The following is a 19210-nucleotide window of genomic DNA, read 5'->3' on the forward strand; positions in this document are numbered from 1 at the left end:
ACTTACTTAGAACTATCTAGAAAATAGATCCCGTCTTGCAAGACCATCCAAGGACCAGATGGACAATGACACTTACTTGACTCTTACTTCCCAGCTGCACAGGATAAGCTCACATCCCAAGTCTCTGTCCTGTGTACACATGTAGAACATCTAAGGAGTTCCTCTGTTCTTCCAGGAAAAAAAAATCCTCAAAGGGTTCCAAGAGTCATCTTTTCTAAAACAGATCTGATAGCATAGCTCTACTGACCGATGACCTCCAGCAACATTGTTTGCCATTATCCCCTGGCAGGCTAGAGAAGTCCTCTCTTGCCCCACTTCAGGCAGTATCTTGTTGCCTTCTACCTCTGAGCATCTATTTAGGCTTGGCAAAGGATCCTTTATTGTCTGAACAACTCGTGTCTTTTTGAATGTCATGTTCTCTCTCTGGAATGCTATCATATTATTTTTTTCCCTCAAACTTTATTCCTTCCATGAGGTGCAGCACTGGCTTCTCAGCTCGTGACTCCTCTCCTTTCCTCCAAAGATGATTCTACACAGGTCCACTGCTACCACTTTTGGTCCAATGCATGTGTATTAATGACTTATTATCCTTACATCCCCAAACAGGACACATAACAAATGCCCAATAATGCAAAGCACTATGGGAAAACCAATCAAAAGTTAGCATACATGCCCCGGGGTAGGAGGCTAGTATACGAAAAGGGAAAGTCAAGGCCAATGATGCTGCTGAGGAGGACAGCAAGGCATAGACATAATTGGCAAGTCTCGATAGACAGTGGTTTTCCTTCCTGCTGGGAGCAGGCATGCCTCATTCTGAGTAAAGCTCTGAGTAACCACATACACATCAAAGAAGGCCAGATACACACGCTGTTGACATCCTTGGCCTTTATGAATTTTTTGAAATTTTAATAATTTAGACAAGCATTATATGCTTTCTAAAAGCAGTATGTGGTCGTGTTTAAAATAGTAACCGAGACTCTCGGAGTGCCGGGCATGAATTGTGGTCCTAAGTCCATACTCACCCAGGTGAATTTTTATGCATAACATGGAATACATAATAGCATCTTTCTCCATGCTCATGAACTTGAAAGGTAAAAATCTATGTACAATGCTGAGTATTATGCCTGACACATATAATTGCTAAGAAAGCTATTGTTACTATCACTATCATTTATCATTATTATCATTGTCGTCCTCATCATCATCATTTGAAAGTTCCTTGTTCCAGATGTCTCAGGTCAGATGCAAACCATCAGATTATCCAGGGAGCAGGGTGCATGAGCAGATTGGAGTGCACTATGAGTATTCTGTGACTCAAGCTGCTTAGTCAAACTATCCACTTAAAAGTACTATAATCTACAAGAGATGTATTTATAGGACAAATAAAAGTGAGCACTGAAGACATTTTGAGATGGCCCTACTTTTGAGAAGAGCCTAGAACTTTGTATAATAGAGTCCTAGAGCAAGTTAGCAAGGCCAGGTCACCACATCCATGACACCCCGGGAGTTACTCTAAAGGTAGGAAGAGATAGGCATGCTTTTTTTGAAAGAGGGAGGAAAGAAACCCAGTTGGTTGGATGAACATTGCCTATGTGTGACTGTTACAAACCAGTGCATCAAAGGAAAGCCTGGGGGCAGGTGGATCTTTGCTAGCCATGAGCACTATGTGCTGAACGGGAATACTCTTATCCCAGAGCTGGATCTGCACAGGGCCAAAGAAGGAAGCAGACAGACATGCATGCATAGTACACACACACACACACACACACACACACACACACACACACACACACACACACACTCACTGTATAGGGAGAGAAAGAATCAAGGTGAAGACAAACTACTTGAATCAGGATTGTTTCCCAACACTCCTTGAGCTTAGCCCTAGACAACTTAAACCCAAAGCATGAGGATTAGAAGCTGGAAAGGAAAGGGGACAGTGACTCGAGTATAAGACACAGGACAAACAAAAACTCAGAGGTCTCCATTTCGGAAACCTAGCTGCCAACATCTGCTTAGCATTCGCTTCTAGTTTCATAAACTGGTTGGGTTTATTTGAGACACCAACCACTTTGCACACAGCTCATTCTTGTACCAGACTCCAGGCTCTTCTCTTAATCAGGCAAAGCACTCAACACTTGCCGATTTTATATGCTCAAAATGTTAGCAGCAGTTAAAATCCAATTTTCACCTTGGATTCCTAGAATGTTTTATTTGGTAGGGCAAAACTAAATGATTTCCCTCTCCTGGGCCTCCAGAAAGGTACAAGGTTTCCATTACGCCATCTAAGCTGCTTTATCCCATGGCTTTGTTTTTGCAGGTGTACAGCCAAGAGAAGCACAAGCCATCCGAATTGATGGAATAAATGGGATGCGTAGGTGGTACCATGGCTCCGTGCGTATGTCCTGAAACTGGGTCTACAGAGTGTAGGCGTGAGCTCTGAGGGGAGATGTCATGATTATAAGGTACAAAGGTTTCTATCGGTCCCCTCAGCTGTTTAAGAGTAAAGAGGCTTCAGTGTGTAGCAAGAAACATGATGTGAAAGACCTCTGTGGCCACACTCAAGGCTTTTTCCCAAGTCCACTAGATGCCACACATCTTATCTGAGTACAGTTGAAAGTAATCAGAGTGCCAGTGGTGGGGTTAGGCCAAGCGGCATCTCTTCCACACTGAAAGGCCACAGTGGAGAGAATAACCAATCAGAGAATGAGGTTGGGATGCTCTGTTCTAAGGCTGGGGGGGATTCTCCTTCTCAGCAAGATATTCTCATGTGGACATAGATGCTCCTAGCCCCATTTGTATTCAGGGATCAAGGTGGGTTTTACAAGCTGAAAGCACAAATAGACTTCCTCCCATGGAGTCAATCACCACATTCTCAGAGAAAGATCGTCAAACATTCACGCCTCTGTACTTAACTTTCCCAAGCCAAACAGCAATATGCTCTAGCTCCTCAGAAAGCTCGCATAACTTCAGCACTAATGTCTGCTAGGATCCAACTAGGGCAGGGTAAGCAGAGTGTTCAGGCAACCCATTCTGTGAAGATCATCTGGAGGATGGAGCAGAGATAAGCCTACTTGTGGACAAGACGGTAATGCTGAGATAGAGCAAGCAAGCCTAGTATAGACTGAAGAGTTTCGGCAGACCCCAAACACCCCAAATCACAGGCAGAGGGGCCTTATCTCACAACGTTGACAATCTTTCCACTGTAAATGTTCCTACCTAACAGGAGACGGTGGGAGCTGAGCCTGATGGATCATTTCTCAGGAATGCCCAGAATGCAAAGCAAATGACCTCTATGGTTTCTTCCAGGTTTAAGAGTCTGAGGTCAGTATGTGCTGCTAAGTTACACGACTCTGTTTAGAAAATACAGACTAGTGCAGAATAGAGTCAAGTTCAAGTACTGTTGTCCAAAGTTTATAACGGAGCCAGGTCTGGTGGAGGCATCGTAGCCCCCTCCTTTGTCTGTTTCCACTTCATCTCTAGAGTCTTCACCAGCTCTACACCTTTGCCTACTAGACTTAGGGAAACAAGACAAAAGAGGGGGAAACTAACAGCTCCACAGACCTTGGCGTCTGGAAAACCGAATGGTGGAAATAAGTCTTAGACTTTTCTTATCTTTATGGGGTCCATGTGTCAGAAGGTCAGGTCACTGAAGACCCGCGGACTGTTGGCACAATCCATAGGGTTAGCACTGAAGGTTATGGGAATTATCTGAGAAGTTAGATTATGTTGCTATTTGACTTGGTAATGTTAAGAGTGTTGCACAATGCAAAATAACTATAAATGATGGTATAACGGTATAAATGGGATAAAGGCCTTTGTGTCGCTAATTATCAATAATCAACTGATATGGGAAATGTACTCAAAGTCTTTTTTACCTGCTTGAAATTATACATCTTCATACCTCTACCTCACTTTTGAGGTAGAACCACATAATTTTGCTATTGCAGTTTAGTTGTAAGCATGGTCTCCTTTAGATCCTCACAAATCCAGGAGTGGAATCAACGTTCAAAACTCAACATCTGGCAACCTGAGCTTATCATTAACATTTAATCATTTCTCATTTTTATCATTTTTGACAATGAAAACACTCACCACTAGAGTTGCTCCAGAGATGCATGGTAACTGGGGAAGACTGTCTAGACATTAGAGCCTGGTTTTATGACATTTCATATTAAAACTGGCCCTCATTCCAAGAATGTTTGTTTTACTGTGTCAAGTCCTGGCTATGGGAAGCCCAGGAGTCAAGGACACAGAGGAGCACTGTTGAAGGCCACTAGACACCAGCTTTCCTACCAGCACTGTGGTATCCCACAGGTTGTCCTGCCTCTCTGGACCAGCAATGAGACACTAGTAGTGACCTCATAGTGTAGTGAAAGTGACTGGTGAACGCCTAAGCATCTGTGGGATTGGAGCCATTTGGGATATCCTACACTATACTTTAGTGAGCACAGTGTAGGTTGAGTCCCAGGTATCATTCACATGTCCTCCAGCTTGGGTAAAACTACAACCAGGATTAAAGGGCTGGCCATCTTATAGGCTCCTGTTAAAATTGTTCAGATACTTCACTAAAAGAAAGTGTGGTGGCTTGAATGAAAATGTGTCTAACGGGCTCACAGGGAGCAGCACTATACGGGGGTGTGTGCTTGTTGGAGTAGGTGAGATCTTGTCAGAGGAAGTGTGTCTCTTTGAGATCTGAAATGCTCCAGATGTAGAATTCTCAGCTCCTTCCCCACCACCATGGCTGTCTGGTTGCTACTATGCTTCCTACTGTGAATAATGGACTAACCCTCTGAACCCGTAAGCCAGCCCAATTAAATGTTTTCATTTACAAGAGTTGCTGTGGTCATGGCATGTATTCACAGCAATGAGACTCTAACTAAAAGGGTCACCCCATGATGACAATACAATAACAAGGACCTACTGTTTAGTCTCACTAGTTGAGACACTTAAAAATGACAATGCGGAAATGTGCTTAAAATTATCCTTATCACAAGCATGTAACTCATTTTGTTATCAAGAACCATTTATAATGAAGATCAGTATTTGAAGCTAGAAAAAAAAGACACTTTCTCAAAAAGAAAATACATCACTAAGCTAAAGGAGAAAAATAAACTTAAAACATTAAAGCAATACAGAGTTTTAAAAGTACTCCCAGGATTGCACTGGGGGGAAACCCAGGAGAAAAAGAGAAATCTGATTCATTGTAATCCTTGCAAGAGCACACAGGTTTGTGCTCGGGCAAGAGCTGAAACAAGGAAGTGACTCAATGGACTTGAGAAAGAGATTCCAGAGGGATGGAATTGTTCTTTCTCATAATGCAAAGGGGCAACCACCTACTATGGGCAGAGAGTAAGCATAGAGCATGGCAGCTGGACCTGAAGGATCAAACAGAGGGAGCAAAGAGGCAGAGAGCAGGGTGTGCCAACCTCTGGGGAACTTTCACAGTTTGGGATTCAACTTCTAGTTGGATCTAAAAATCAACCAGCAGACAGGGAAGTAACCATACTGTCCATTTTCCAATGCCAAATGAGTTTTATATTGCTTCTATTTTTTTTTTTTAAAAAAGGCATATTTTAAGGAATAATAGAAACAGGGATATGGATGGCTAATCAATAGAAAAAGAAATAAAAGCCCTTTACAAGATATAATTTGAGGCCTAGGAGATGGCTCATAGTAAAAGTACTTGCTGTACAAGAGTAAGAATTCCTGAATTTGGATTCTCCAGAATCCACGTAAATGCCAGGCAGGAATAACAGCCTGCCAAGACCCCAGCACTCCAGAGGCAGAGACAGGCACCCCCCGTACAAGCTGGCTTTCTAAAGTAAGCAGAACTGGTAAGCTTTAGGTTCTGATGGAGATTCTACCTCAATAAATACACTAGAAAATTATCAAGAAAGAAACTGCATGTTAACTTCAGGCCTCCTTATGAGCATTCAAACATACATATTCACATACCATACACATATAAGCATACATGTCAAAAAAAGAAGGTATAGTTTTCTGCATTTGATACCCAGGAATGTAAAGCATAACCAGTCACAATAGAGTATATCATTTATCGGAAAGGGAGAAAAAATAAATTTAAAATAAACACATTTGAGAATACTGAAAGAACCAAAAAAAAAAAAAAAAGAACAATTGGATTAAGTGCCCTTTGGGGAAGTTCAGCCAATGGAAACTTTAAGACAATTCCTTATTTTGTGGTGACCCCAGCCACAAAATTATTTTTGTTGCTACATCAGAACTGTAATTTTGCTACTGTTATGAACTTTAATGTAAATCTTTGGGAGATAGAGGCTTTGCCAAAGAGGTCATGATCCCCACAGGTTACAAACTGCTGATCTAGGGAATCCCAACACCAAGTGAAACATCCAGCTTGTACCAATCTGCCAGGATTGGCACATTTTCAATGATATACTGATCATTTTTTAAGTTTTATGTGTGTGATGTGTGTGTGTGTGTGTGTTTGTGTATGTGTGTGTGCTCACATGTGTCCATGTGTGAGACTACGTATGCCATGAAGCGATGGTGTAAGAGGGTTGACTAATGGAAAGAATAGAAGACTAAGAAGCAGGAAGCCTTGGAGTTGTCCCTATCTGTCACAACTCAACAGAAGATACTAAATGAATTAACTCTCTGCATGTCAGTCTCTTCACTAATAAAATTGCAAAGACAAATCAATTAATATACAATCAATGTTCTTAAATTTAATGATTTATGAAGCAGGACTGAGGTGGCTGGGGAATAATAGTTAATGTTCAACTCCATCACAGTTTCTCTATAAAGACCAGCATTCCTTAACTGTCCCCACCTACAAGCCTGGCTACCTGGAGCCCATGGCTCCTTCCTGTTCCTACTCATTCTCAAAGAATGAGCCAGACCCACTTCATCAGTGATGACCATAATATCATTCCAGCCCTCTTTTGCCAACTTGTACATACAATAAAAGCATCTCTACCTACCTAAAATTAGGTATGGCTCTTACATGGTTCCTTTCTAGTTATAGAGGATAGTCACGATAACCATTTTATTATCAATAAGCAACTTCTCAAAGGTATTTATAACCTTCATAGAGATGCAGATTTTGCATGTGTGGAGCATCTATGCAGAGCCACAGGATGGTATTTTCACTCATATCACATAGCTACATCACTCTTTAATAACCCGCTGTACCGGTGCCATTCTCATGTCTACCCACATTCAAAAGCATGCTATTCAAAAATTGATGACACAAAACCTTGAGGATTTTTACCAAGCAAAATACTCCCCTCATTATTGTAATGTTGAAGAATATGAGTTCTATTTCATAAAAAAAAAAATCCTCCACATCTTTCCATAAAACCAAAAATAAAGTCCTTTATGAAACAGCACTGATTATATGTGAGAGACTGGGTTCATTTAAATCCCTGTCCCAGGTCTTTGCTGTTAAGAACATTACCAATCTCGCATGATGATAGAAACCACTCCAGTTCAGCAAGGTAACTCCTGTCCACCTTCCATGCAAAATGGCTCAACTTTGGCTCCAAATCAAACTGGAAAGCCTCACCAAGAGCTCTTCCATGTCCCTGCACTAAAATGTTAACTATACTTACTTTTATGAGCCAAAGCTAAATGTTCCAATTTTTTAACATTGTCATTAATGCAAGGAGAACAACATATTTGATTCTACAGGGATTGCTGTCCTAACGGGGAATTCTGTACCGTGGCTCCCTGGCAGGGCAACAGGCATTGTCCCATAAAAAGAAGGGGAAAATGCTTAAATGCTTCCAGATTTTTCTAAAAGAACTTGTAAAAAAAAATTGCTTTGGCTTGAGTAGAACATTCTTCATGGGCAAGTTCTTTTTTATTTTATTTTTTTTATTTCTACCAGCTTTCTTTTATTAGAGTAATTAAAACAATGTTGGCATTTGGGGTATTTGATATATGCATAATCCTCTGATATTTCAGGGTATTGATTTTATAAAGTATCTGCTGTGACTAGGGCATTAGCAGCTGGAAATGAATCCACCCTGATTTCTGACAGTATATTTGCTTAAAGCTAAACCATGCGTTCAAGGAACTCCAGACAACTACTTTAGTTTATGAAATGGTATTTTTAAAGTAACACTACAGTAAGGATTGGTTTTTAATGTTAACATACAAAAGGGACAGTATTCTTAAGGACATGCCACATGATTTTTTCCAAAATCCCAAACAAAACATTGAATCCAGTTCTCTCCTTTCTCTGCCTCCGTGACTTGGGAATTTTGATAGACGAGTCTTCCGGATTATGATCTGTGTGCTGTTGGTCGTCCTGAGCTGCTAAAAGAATAATTAAGTTCTATCATGATTCTCTTCTCCTATAAGTCTCACTAGGCTTTCTTCTGCAGAAAAGCAACATAGAACATACCATAAATTGGACTACTAGAAAGCAAATAAGTCAAATTTATTTAATTTTATTATTGACTTTAGTTTACATAGAGAATACTAGATTCATTATTACATTTGCATAAATGTTCATCATCTTAAATTTATTTTAAATTCTAATTGACAGGGCTTTGGACTAAAAACAAAGAGTTTTGGTAAGGTGAAAAAATAAAGATGGGCATATAGGCATGCCTGCTGTTGCTATGGCAACTAGATCACCTGCAGTGTGATGTTTATTTCTTTAACTATGCTGGGAACTTCTCTACATTAAACACCATTGCTTAGCAGTTCCCTTTTTGTCTCTATAGACATGATAAAAGGAACAAAGGCCATGTCAGGCCTTATAGAACTATGCAAAATTTTAACGAAGGCCTCCCATTTGGTTAAGTTTTCAGTTCTTCTGTGTCCTGCCCAAGTACACAAAACTTAAAACTACTAATTACCTGTGGCTTGGACATAAATCAGTAGAAAAACTGAAATCCACAAATAAAAGCAACAGGTCCCTTTAGATCCCTGGGGCAGGAACTAAGCTTATATTGTCCACTACCCTTCCAACTATGACAGAAGCAATCCCTGTCTAACAAATAGCCACTGGTATCCCAACATTTTCCAACCCCCAAACACTCTTATACCTACCTGGCTGCCATAACAAACTACTATAAACTAAATGGCTTTGTGTGTATATGTGCACCTGTGCACAGCAATGTAGTGGCTAGAGGTCACACTTGGTATTGTAGCTCAGGTGCTGTCCATTTTATTTGGAGAGGCAAGGTTTCTAAGTGGCCTGGAGTTTCCCAGGAAAGCTCCACTGGCTGATCAACAAGCCCCAAGAACCTTCCTGTCTCTGAGATTACAAACCCTGCCACTATGCCTAAATAATTTTTATTTGTGTGTTTTTAATGGATTCTCTGGACTGAACTGTCTTCATACGCGCATGGCAGGAACTTTACCAACTGATCTATCTTCCCCAAATCGATGCATGACTCTAACAACAGACATTCATTTCTCAGTTGTAGAGCTCAGAAGCCCAAGGCTGGGGTGCTAGCATGGACAATTCCTGTCTTTGGCTCTGTATTCATATGATCTCTTAACTGGGAGTCTACAGGGAGAGAGAGAGAACACAGGTAAGTACTCTGGAATACTTTCTTCTCATGATACTAATCATGTCATGGTCCCATTCTTATGACTTCACTTAACGTCTGTTATCTCCTTTTAGCCTCTGCCTCAATATGGTAATATTAGAAGTTTCAATACATGAAATTGCAGCATGCACTTCAATCCACAGACTGGATTGTGTACCTGACGGATGAGGAGTGAGAAATGGGATCAATATTCCTGAAAGCATCACTCTTCCCCAGCTAGGGTGATCAAGTAATGTCATGGTTCAATTCTGGCAACGTTCAAGTATGGTGAGTCATAGATCAATAGGATTACATGAACATCCAGCAAATGTATGAGGTAGAGTCCTCCACTTTCCTCTAGGAAACCAGTCTATGTAAAATCAAAGGCTTGCTAGGTTTGTTCTTGTCAAGCAGCCTGGCCCAACTGGAACAGCACGGATGCAATTAGCAATGATTCATAGGTGCCCATTACGCAGCTCATCCCAAGTGGCCTTGCCCTCGTGAAAAGCACAAGCTCTTAAGGGCAAGAAGAATGCAATTAAATCAGAGACAGTCTGACTATATTCCAAAGCAATCAGAGAAGAAGAGAAATGCACTAAAGAAAACTATGGAAGAAATGACCCTTGAGAGGTTCCATCTCACATCAGGATGGTTTTGGAGGCAACACATGTATTCACTGTAACTGACGTTTGTCAAGATCATTCTGACCATACGCCTTGTGCAGGTATTGTATCGAAAGTGTCTATAATTGCAAAGAAGGAAAGATGTTAAAAGTGTCACAGCAGAACCACCCAGGACTCAGACATCTCAAGAGGCTTCTAGGTTCAAAATGGGATGAAATAGGCCCAGGAAGGGGCAAGCTTGTGATAATGGAATGCGAGGTATAGACTTAGACTAGATAAATCACATGCTGTTCTCCACCTCTTGAATGCCTACTTTTCCCTTTCTCACAGTATTTCAGAGGTCAAATATGGCCATGGCCGTGAACGTTCTCTATCATCTATCATTTTTATAAAAATGTACTGTTCTACTAAGAGGCTTGCCTCAAAGTCACAGAATGTGAAGATTGTGTTCTTAACTGTTGTTACAGCTTGCCCGTTCCCATCAAGTCCTCTGCAAAAGGGTTATGCTGGAGGCATTTCTGTCTTGTTTGAAACATTGGTTCACATTTTAGAATATTCTTCAGAGCTGAAAATATGTTTAAAATACTCTCAGTGCTGGCAAATACTTGAAACTGGAGTTAACTTGGCCATTCTAAATGTCCAGATTCCTTAAGAAAACAAGTCATATGAAGATCAGCAGTAAAGACCAATCCTTCTCAGTTCAGAAATGGGTTTTCCTTTAATCCAGTTAAGGTGGAACTGTACGATAGCAGGCTTTGAGGGATGGCTCAAGAGTTAAGAGTACACACTACTCCTGCAGATGTTCTGAATCCAGATCCCGCCACCCATGCCAGGTATTCACACTGCCTGTAACCCCAGCTTCAATACATCTGAGGACTTCTTCTAGCCTTTGAGGTACCTACACTCATCTGTATCCCACACACATATATACATAATTAAAATTAAAATAAACTCCAGTTAAATAATGCAATGGCAGTACCACCATGTACAACCCCTGGAGATGATCTTTGAGAAGCAAATATTCAGCATACATATAAATACTTTGGTACATAAAAGGAGGCAGAAGAAGGGAGGAATGGAAGTGTAAAAAAATGTAACGCTACAGTTATATCAGAAATGGTGTCGGGGCAGGGATGAATAAATTCTTTCTCAGAATACCTCATGAAATTGTTGTTTTCTATCTCAGATTCCAAACTATTCTTAGCTAACCAGATGATTCAACTTCAATTTAAGAAATATTAATTCAATCAAATAGAACAGGGACAAGAAATAACTTTTAGCTCCTTAGAAATGCCAGTTATAAGTTTTTAAACATCCTTGTAGTGTATAGAAATCTAAAACTCCATTGAGGCAAGCTATGTTCTCTTCAAACTCCTTTCAACACACTCAGAACTTTGCCAGTATCAAAAGTGGCTTACCAAAAGCCCTAACTCTGGGTGATAATTATTTTCAATGTCTTATCCTGTATAAAAACCAAGAGTCTAATAATTAGTAGGTTTATAGTTTTGGTGTACCTTAAAGGTAAAATACGGAACCTTGATGATATTCCATGTCATGGCAAAAGTATTTTCATGGCCAATAAAATGGAAAAACATCTGAGAAAAGAGTCAGGGAAAACCAGTGACTTGATGCACACTCATTTCTGTATGGACAGGTTAGAGAGAACAAAGATTTCAGGTTGATGGGTTTGGGGCAATTGCCTGGAGGAAGACTGGATGTTAAGCTTATAGGAAGTACCATGTCTGGGCCCCACCCATTCTGTAAAGTATGAGACCCCAGTTCTGAGAATCTATATTTGACTCTCCCAATGTCTGAGCCCTGCATTCCTCATCCAAGGAAAACTAGCAGTTCTCCTTGACGCTGGCAGACACTCAGTGACACGGAGGTATGTTCTCTCTCACATGTGGTGTTCCCCCACCTCCTTTGGATCCTAGCCCTGTATTTTGCTGATCTTTCTCTGCTCCAGGCAAGAGGCCCCCTCACAGGCTGTCTGGCAGAAGTTGCTGGAACAAGACCAGCAAACACTTAAGAGCTCCATAACCTATCACTGAGATGTGCAAAACACCTTCAGCAAAACCTCCTGCTATTGACACAGGTAAAGTCTGGCAAGGATGGATATGGAGAATGGCCATGTAAGAGACACTAGAGACACGAGACTTGCTAACACCACATTAAGCGTTTCTTGGGTTAGCACAAGTGAGCACTTGAAAGGGACATTGAAGAAAAACACAGATGGCATAGGAAGTGGCTGGGGTTGATGACTTATTCAACCAGAAGAAGGCCAAACCTCAGTAAATGTGATCAGCATACCCCAACTAGGAGCTTTGTTCAGGGAGAAAGGCAGATCACTGGGAAATCCATCTCTGCCATCCCAAACCTCCGGACAAGAAGAACCTGTAACACATGAAGGTCACTGTTTTGACCCTTCTCACATCTCCCGAGTAAGGCCAGCCCTAAAGACACAGGGCCTGCCTGAGTCAACAATAAGGAGAAAGCAGGCCACACCTTCACTTCCCCTTCTGCTGAGCCAGGCAGCTTGCTGTTACCTCCAGACAAGAGCACTGTATAATTGAGAGGTCAAGGTTGTACAAGCATTAAGTTTCGTCGCATTTATTAATGTATTTGAGGGTGATATCTTCATGTGGCACAGCATGCATGAGAGGGTCACAGGCCAACTTGTGGGAGTCATTTCTCTCCTTCTTCCATGTGAGTCCCAGGAGTTCAAACTCAGGGACTCGGGCTTGGCAGCAAGCATCCTTACACACTGAATCACCTCACCAGCCCCATATTAATTTTTTAGACATCTAGTCTGTTTTGATGGTTCCTGGGTTCCACTTAGGGAACTAGTCAGTGTAGAAGTATGGAGATAATCCCAGCATGCTGTTGGGACACAGCTAGGATTTCAGTTTTGGCCCTAGCCTCACCCCATGAATTTACAGAGAAATTCTAAAATACATAGAAATTAAAGAGCACCTTTCTAAGTGAAGCTTGGTGTCCTAGCTCTATTACCTGAACAATAAATTATTTTCCCATTACTAAGAAACTATTTTGGAAGCTTGCAGCCCATCTCCCTTCTTTCTGTCTCCCTCTCTTCTTCCCTCCTCCCCTCCACTCCCCCCCCCCCAAGGTCTCATATCTACTTTCCCAGTCTCTCGTTGGTCTCTGTTAGGCTTTTAACATAAAGCGTCCCTTAGAGTCTTGCTGGATACCTGCTTACAAGCTGATGGGGCTATCTGATGAGGTTGTGGGACCTTTTGGCCTTGGGGCATAACTAGCAAACTAGACCACTAGCACAGACCTTGAAGGCTCCATCTCAGCCTTTCCCATTCTCAAAGGTGTGAGGAAGTTACCCCACAAACTCATGATTCTCAGGACTAAGCCAGTTTTAGCCACCATATTCCTCCCTAATATTAAGGACTCTATTCCCTTAATGGCAAACCTGAACCAAAATAAACAATTCCACCTTGGGATTTTTTTTGGTTAGGTATCTAGTCATAGCAGCAACAAATGGCATAAATACAGAATCTATGAAAATAAAGTTAAGAAGTTTTTCTTCACACACTTTCTAAGGAGAACATTGAGCCAAGCAATTAGGATACTTTCCATTTCTGGTGCAAGCTTTCTTGTTAATTTCTCAACAGTTTATTTTTACTTAAAACAAACACGGAATGGTCCTACTTCCTGTTCTACAATGCAGCAAGTGCGCATGTGTGTTTCCCACAAGTGTGCAAGTGTGTTTCAGCACTGAGCTTTTTGACCTTGACAGTGTTGCCCAAGAGACACCCATATCCAATTAATGTTTTTCTCCATTGGTTCTTTCTCTTTCCATTCTTCCTGCCCAGCAAGAACCACTGCAGCAATGTCTGGCACCTCTAAGAGACGACTAAACAGTTCTTGTGTCATTTAGACTCACTTTTGCTTCAGGACTTATTTATAAGATGGATAACTAATGGAAACAGATTTTCTCCAATGTCTGTTTTATATCATGTTCTATTCTTTCCTCTTATTTCTAATCTCCAGTGAGATTCCTTTCTTCAGTAAAATGTATACTAGATACCTTTATCATCAAATTTGCAGCTTATGATTTTTTTTTAAATTTTATGGAAGTTTCTACAAGATCTGCGGTGTTAATCGCTTTAACTTTCCATGGCTGCAGTCTATGAAGTGTGCTCATGTGGCATTTTATTCTCTTTATCTGTGTTAGAGAACTATAAAACTGTTCTGTTTATATCTACTTCAGGTTTTCCAGTATTTCTGCACTTCATAGCTAATCTCGGTGTTTATATGTGGAATTTTCTGCTCTTTCAGCATTTGCAATGTGAAGGTCTTGAGACATTTTGCTTTGTCTTCTTTGTAAAGCCTGTGTCTAATTACAAGCCACATTACCACACTCAACAGAGAGACTGTGATCGCATCATTGTATAACTGGCAATGAAGCTGGCATGGAAGCTGAACCCTGAACTCTAATTGTGATGCTAACACTTCACAATCAGAGCCTTTTCAAACTATTTGGCATCACTGGGTCACCTTAAAAGGCTTGTTTCAACAACTAGCCAATCATAAAACCCATTTAGAATACTCTCAATTGTAGATGCCATGGAACATCTGAATTTGGGTCACTATTAAGGGAACCAATCTGAAATAAGAGTCACTCTGCACAATGAAAGAAATGTATAGATTTAACATCTCTGTGATGCCGTAATAAATCTGACAGGGACTTTCATAGAGCTAGGCCTCTCCTTGTAGATGAAAACTGGGAAATGGAATGTTCAGGTTTCAAACTCATGAAAACAAGTTTTTCTGCAAAAAGTTGGTAGTTGCAAGCAGCGGAGCTGTACCTGCAGCTCAGACTCAGTGTGAGCAATCTGGCGAATGTCCGCCAATGTGGAGTGTGGCAATTTAGTCCAAGTAACACAGAAGCTTAAATTGGCCAAGACTATGACTTGCCAATAACTTCAAGAAGTCTTCCCTCAAAGTTACCTTATGTCTTCTCTATTTCTACTCTTTAAATGATTCTTGAGATGCCTACTGATCCTAACATATGTAAATATTTTAGACCATAAAAATTTAAATAACACTTTGTACAAAAGTTAACAAAAGGTTCCTCCTCCACCTTTGCCCTCTCTACAAAGGTGAAAATCTCTACAGAAATTTCCAGTGTTATTTATTTCTCTCTTGTCTTTATCACAGCATCTAAGGAAACATCCTCCTCTTTCATAAATATACTGCCCAGAGATCTAGTCACTGATCATAAACTGTCTCCATCAATCCCCTTACATTCCACGGATAAATCCCTAGGCTTTGACCCATAGTCAAGAATACATCACTCCTTACACCAATCATAAACTGTCTCCATCAATCCCCTTACATTCCACGGATAAATCCCTAGGCTTTGACCCATAGTCAAGAATACATCACTCCTAACACCAATCAAGGGTGGATTTATCCTTTAAAAATCCATCCAGTTACCTTTCCTCAAGCCCCTCCTCCCATGAGTTAGCTACTGGATGACACTTAGCATTGGCTTGGATTCGAAGTAAAAGATCTCAGAACAATCCAATACACTCCACTCATTTTCTTCACAATATTTTCTATAAGCAAATCTTGATGTTCCACCCCTACACTACCTATCTTTATCTACAACCTGCCTCTTGTTGACCCTTGAGCATTTCACACTTGCTACAGGTAAATTTCTTACATTTAAAATAGATAAAACTGGCAAATATCATTTTCTAAAATTTTATTCAATGTAGTAAAGTTGAATTTTTCAAGTTCAGTCTAAAACACAATATTTTATTTGTAAGTGTAGGAAAATTTAGTTAGTTCCCCTTTCTTCTCATAAAAAAAAAATTCCAAACATGCTAGGCCATTCCAAGATTGATATGGTGAAAATCTATACGTTGAATTCTCAGAGTCAATAGCTGCTAACATCTCTCTATATCCGTGCATGGAATACATTATGAAAGAAAACTATAGCTGTTATGATGCATCAGTCTTAAAACTATTACTACTCAACTCCCAAGAACAAGTATATATTCCTGCATAAACTATCATCAACCTAGGTAATTAATAATTCCAGAGTAACATCTAATATTTTACATCTGGTTTTTTTTTTTTTTTTTTTTTTTTTTTTTTTTTTTTTTTTTTGTAATCTGATTTAGGTTCAGCAATGGGATAAAGTCATTAAAGTCATTTGTAACCAACCTTAACACCTGAGAAAGAAAGAACTAATTCCTCCAAGTTAACATCTAACCTCCATACATGTGGTGGTATGAGTGTTCCCTGCTCTACCACCACACCCATATGCAGCCACCAAACCCAGAAACTACTGCTGATGCCAAGAAGTATTTGCCGACAGGACCCTGATATAGCCATCTCCTGAGAGGCTCTGCCAGAGCCTGACCAATACAGATGTGGATGTTCACAGCCAACCATCGGACTGAGCGCTGGGTCCCCAATGGAAGAGTTAGTGAAAGGACTGAAGGAGCTGATGAGGTTTGCAACCCCATAGGAAGAACAACAATAACAACTAACCGGACCCCCAAGAGCTCCCAGGGACTAAACCACTAACTGAAGAGTACACATGGAGGGACCCAGGGCTCCAGTTGCATATGTAGCAGAGGATGGCCTTATGGCATCAATGGGAGGGAGGCCCTTGGTCCTGTTGAGGCTTAATGCCCCAGCATAGGGGAATGCTAGGGTGGTGAGGAAGGAGTGGGTGGGTGGTTGAGGGAGCACCCTCATAAAAGCAAGGGGGAGAAGGGATAGGATAGGGGCTTTGCAGAGAGGAAATTGGGAAGGGGGATAACATTTGAAATGTAAATAAGTAAAATAACCAATAAGATAACCACCATTATTCATTAAATACACAAATAAGAAACAAAAAACAAAAAACAACCTAAGTGTCTAAGATCATTGTTGTTTGCCATGATACATAAGCTGCTTTTTAATTTTTCTTTATTAATAATGTGATATTTTAAAAACATTTAAAAGAAAATTAATTTAACCCGCATCTACTGTATGTCTCCTGTGTCTCTTTCTAGAATAATCATCCTAGTTTTGTTTTTATGTGATGATTATAAAAAGGTAATGTTGCCCTACATTATGGATTTTTCTGAACCTATATGGTAATTTACCCTGTATTCCCTACCCTCAAGAGTTTAGCTGTGAAGGTTCAATTAGGCTCAGGTTGGACACTTTTTGAAGAACATGAACATCCCATGTGGTTGTGTTACCCCTAACCATTCTTGGTAACCACAGGCCTTCACGATATGTTGACCTTATCAGTTCTTTATATTTCACTATGCCCCAGTTTTAAGACCTTTAAAAATATGCACACACTTTGGTTTGTCAGGATTCCCAAGTCATTTGCTTCTCTCACATCTATCTCTTAAAGTCTTCTCTTCCATTTGTCGAACCTTTTACCCCTTTGCTCTGTAACTTTGGCATCATAGTCAATTGCTCATTTTTCTTGACCAGTTAGATCTGAAATTTTACTCTAGAAAAGTTTCATAGGCTTAATTAAACTTTATGAGATTATGGCCTAAGTATTAGAAGCTGCCACAGAAATACGGACTACTTCTGTCAAGATAATTTTGTATACGATCTCTTATAGCAAAATACAAACCTAAGTGCTTATTACTATCCATCCATGCTAAGTCTAGATAGCTTCAACTACTGAGTGTTCCCAGTAAGCAAGGTGAAAGCGTTGAAGAGTTGGTTTTCTCCCTGACCCTATTTATTTATTTAAAATCCACAGACACCTCTCTGTGTCAGTTTCTTTCCAACATCTTGGCAGGATACATATATATATATATATTTTCTAATAATTATATGGGTCATGTGAACTGCACTAGATAATTAGGCAAACTTCACCTTCTAACAGTATTTCTCACAAGCAGAAAGACAAATCCATGCTAGGAATGTCTGATGAAATAGGTCTTATTTTGAAGCTACGTGTCGGTGACTACACATGCAAAATGAATTAAGAATTGAGATCACTGTCTGGACCATGCAGCTGAAAGTCAGAATGGGATCCAGATAAGGCAAGAGTATTCCACTGGGCTTGAATTATTTAGGCAACTCTATCAATCATTCATTTCACTTCAATTGAATAGTCCAGTTTAGGCTTATAAGTAATTTGTTTTCATCTTTTCTAGTTAGCATCAGCTGTCCAAAATTATAGGAGAATAACAAGTTTGTTATGTTTCGTTTTAAAGGCCTTTTTATCATCTCTGTTCCAACTTGGAAACTGGGGAGAAAGGTACTGGGCACACAGTTTTAAAAGGATCTGCTTTTTCCTTTCTCCATGACCAACCTAAGCTGGAATGACTAAACAATGCATATGGCAGCAAACTTACCTTCTGTCTCCAAGCCTCATCTGGGGCAAAACTATGACGTGTATAAAATTTACCTTCAGCTACATTGTTCCTATCTATCCATGCCTTTTACTTCAAAGATAAATTTAAATGGATAATTTAAATTCTATCCATTCCCTAGTATGAGGCTTCGCTGGAGGGACAAAGTTATTTCAAGTGCCCCGTTTCAGTCAGCTATGTTCTCACTGTAATAAGGTGGCTAAGAAAACAGCTTCTAAGAAGAGAGATGCAATTGGATCATGGCCACAGAAGTTGCAGCATAGAGTAAGCTGGTTCCATGCTTCTGGACCTATGGTAAAGATATACTTTACCACCTCATGTTGGAAATGCACCCTTCCCACATCAACCCAGTGAACTACCTCTTCCAACCATGTGCCACCTTCCATAGTTCTACCAATTCTCAATCTCTAGTCAGATTTTAAGTTATCCATGGATTAAACCAATGATTATGCCAGAGACCTCAAACACACCTGGAATACTGCCATATAAATGCCTTATGCATCATCCAATTGAATGAAGAACAATCAGGATTAGCCCAAAAGTAATGGACAATCAGGTATCCATGGGCAGATAAATGTTCCATTTGGAAGATGGAGGGTTCCCCCTGTCTTTGGAAAGCTACATAAACATAAGCAACTATTCTTACATTGCTCATGTCTAAGCCTAAACTGTACTATTC

The 19210-nt window shown here is 40.3% G+C and overlaps 1 protein-coding gene across 8 annotated transcripts in view; it reads right to left on the reverse strand.

The window, feature by feature from the left end:
- Ltbp1 (latent transforming growth factor beta binding protein 1) overlaps nucleotides 1-19210 on the reverse strand; it is a 408370-nt gene that overhangs the window by 153002 nt on the left and 236158 nt on the right. The gene's annotated exons all lie outside the window — the stretch shown is intronic.

Source organism: Mastomys coucha, unplaced genomic scaffold (assembly GCF_008632895.1).
Source record: "Mastomys coucha isolate ucsf_1 unplaced genomic scaffold, UCSF_Mcou_1 pScaffold6, whole genome shotgun sequence".
Taxonomy (NCBI): Eukaryota; Metazoa; Chordata; class Mammalia; order Rodentia; family Muridae; genus Mastomys; species Mastomys coucha.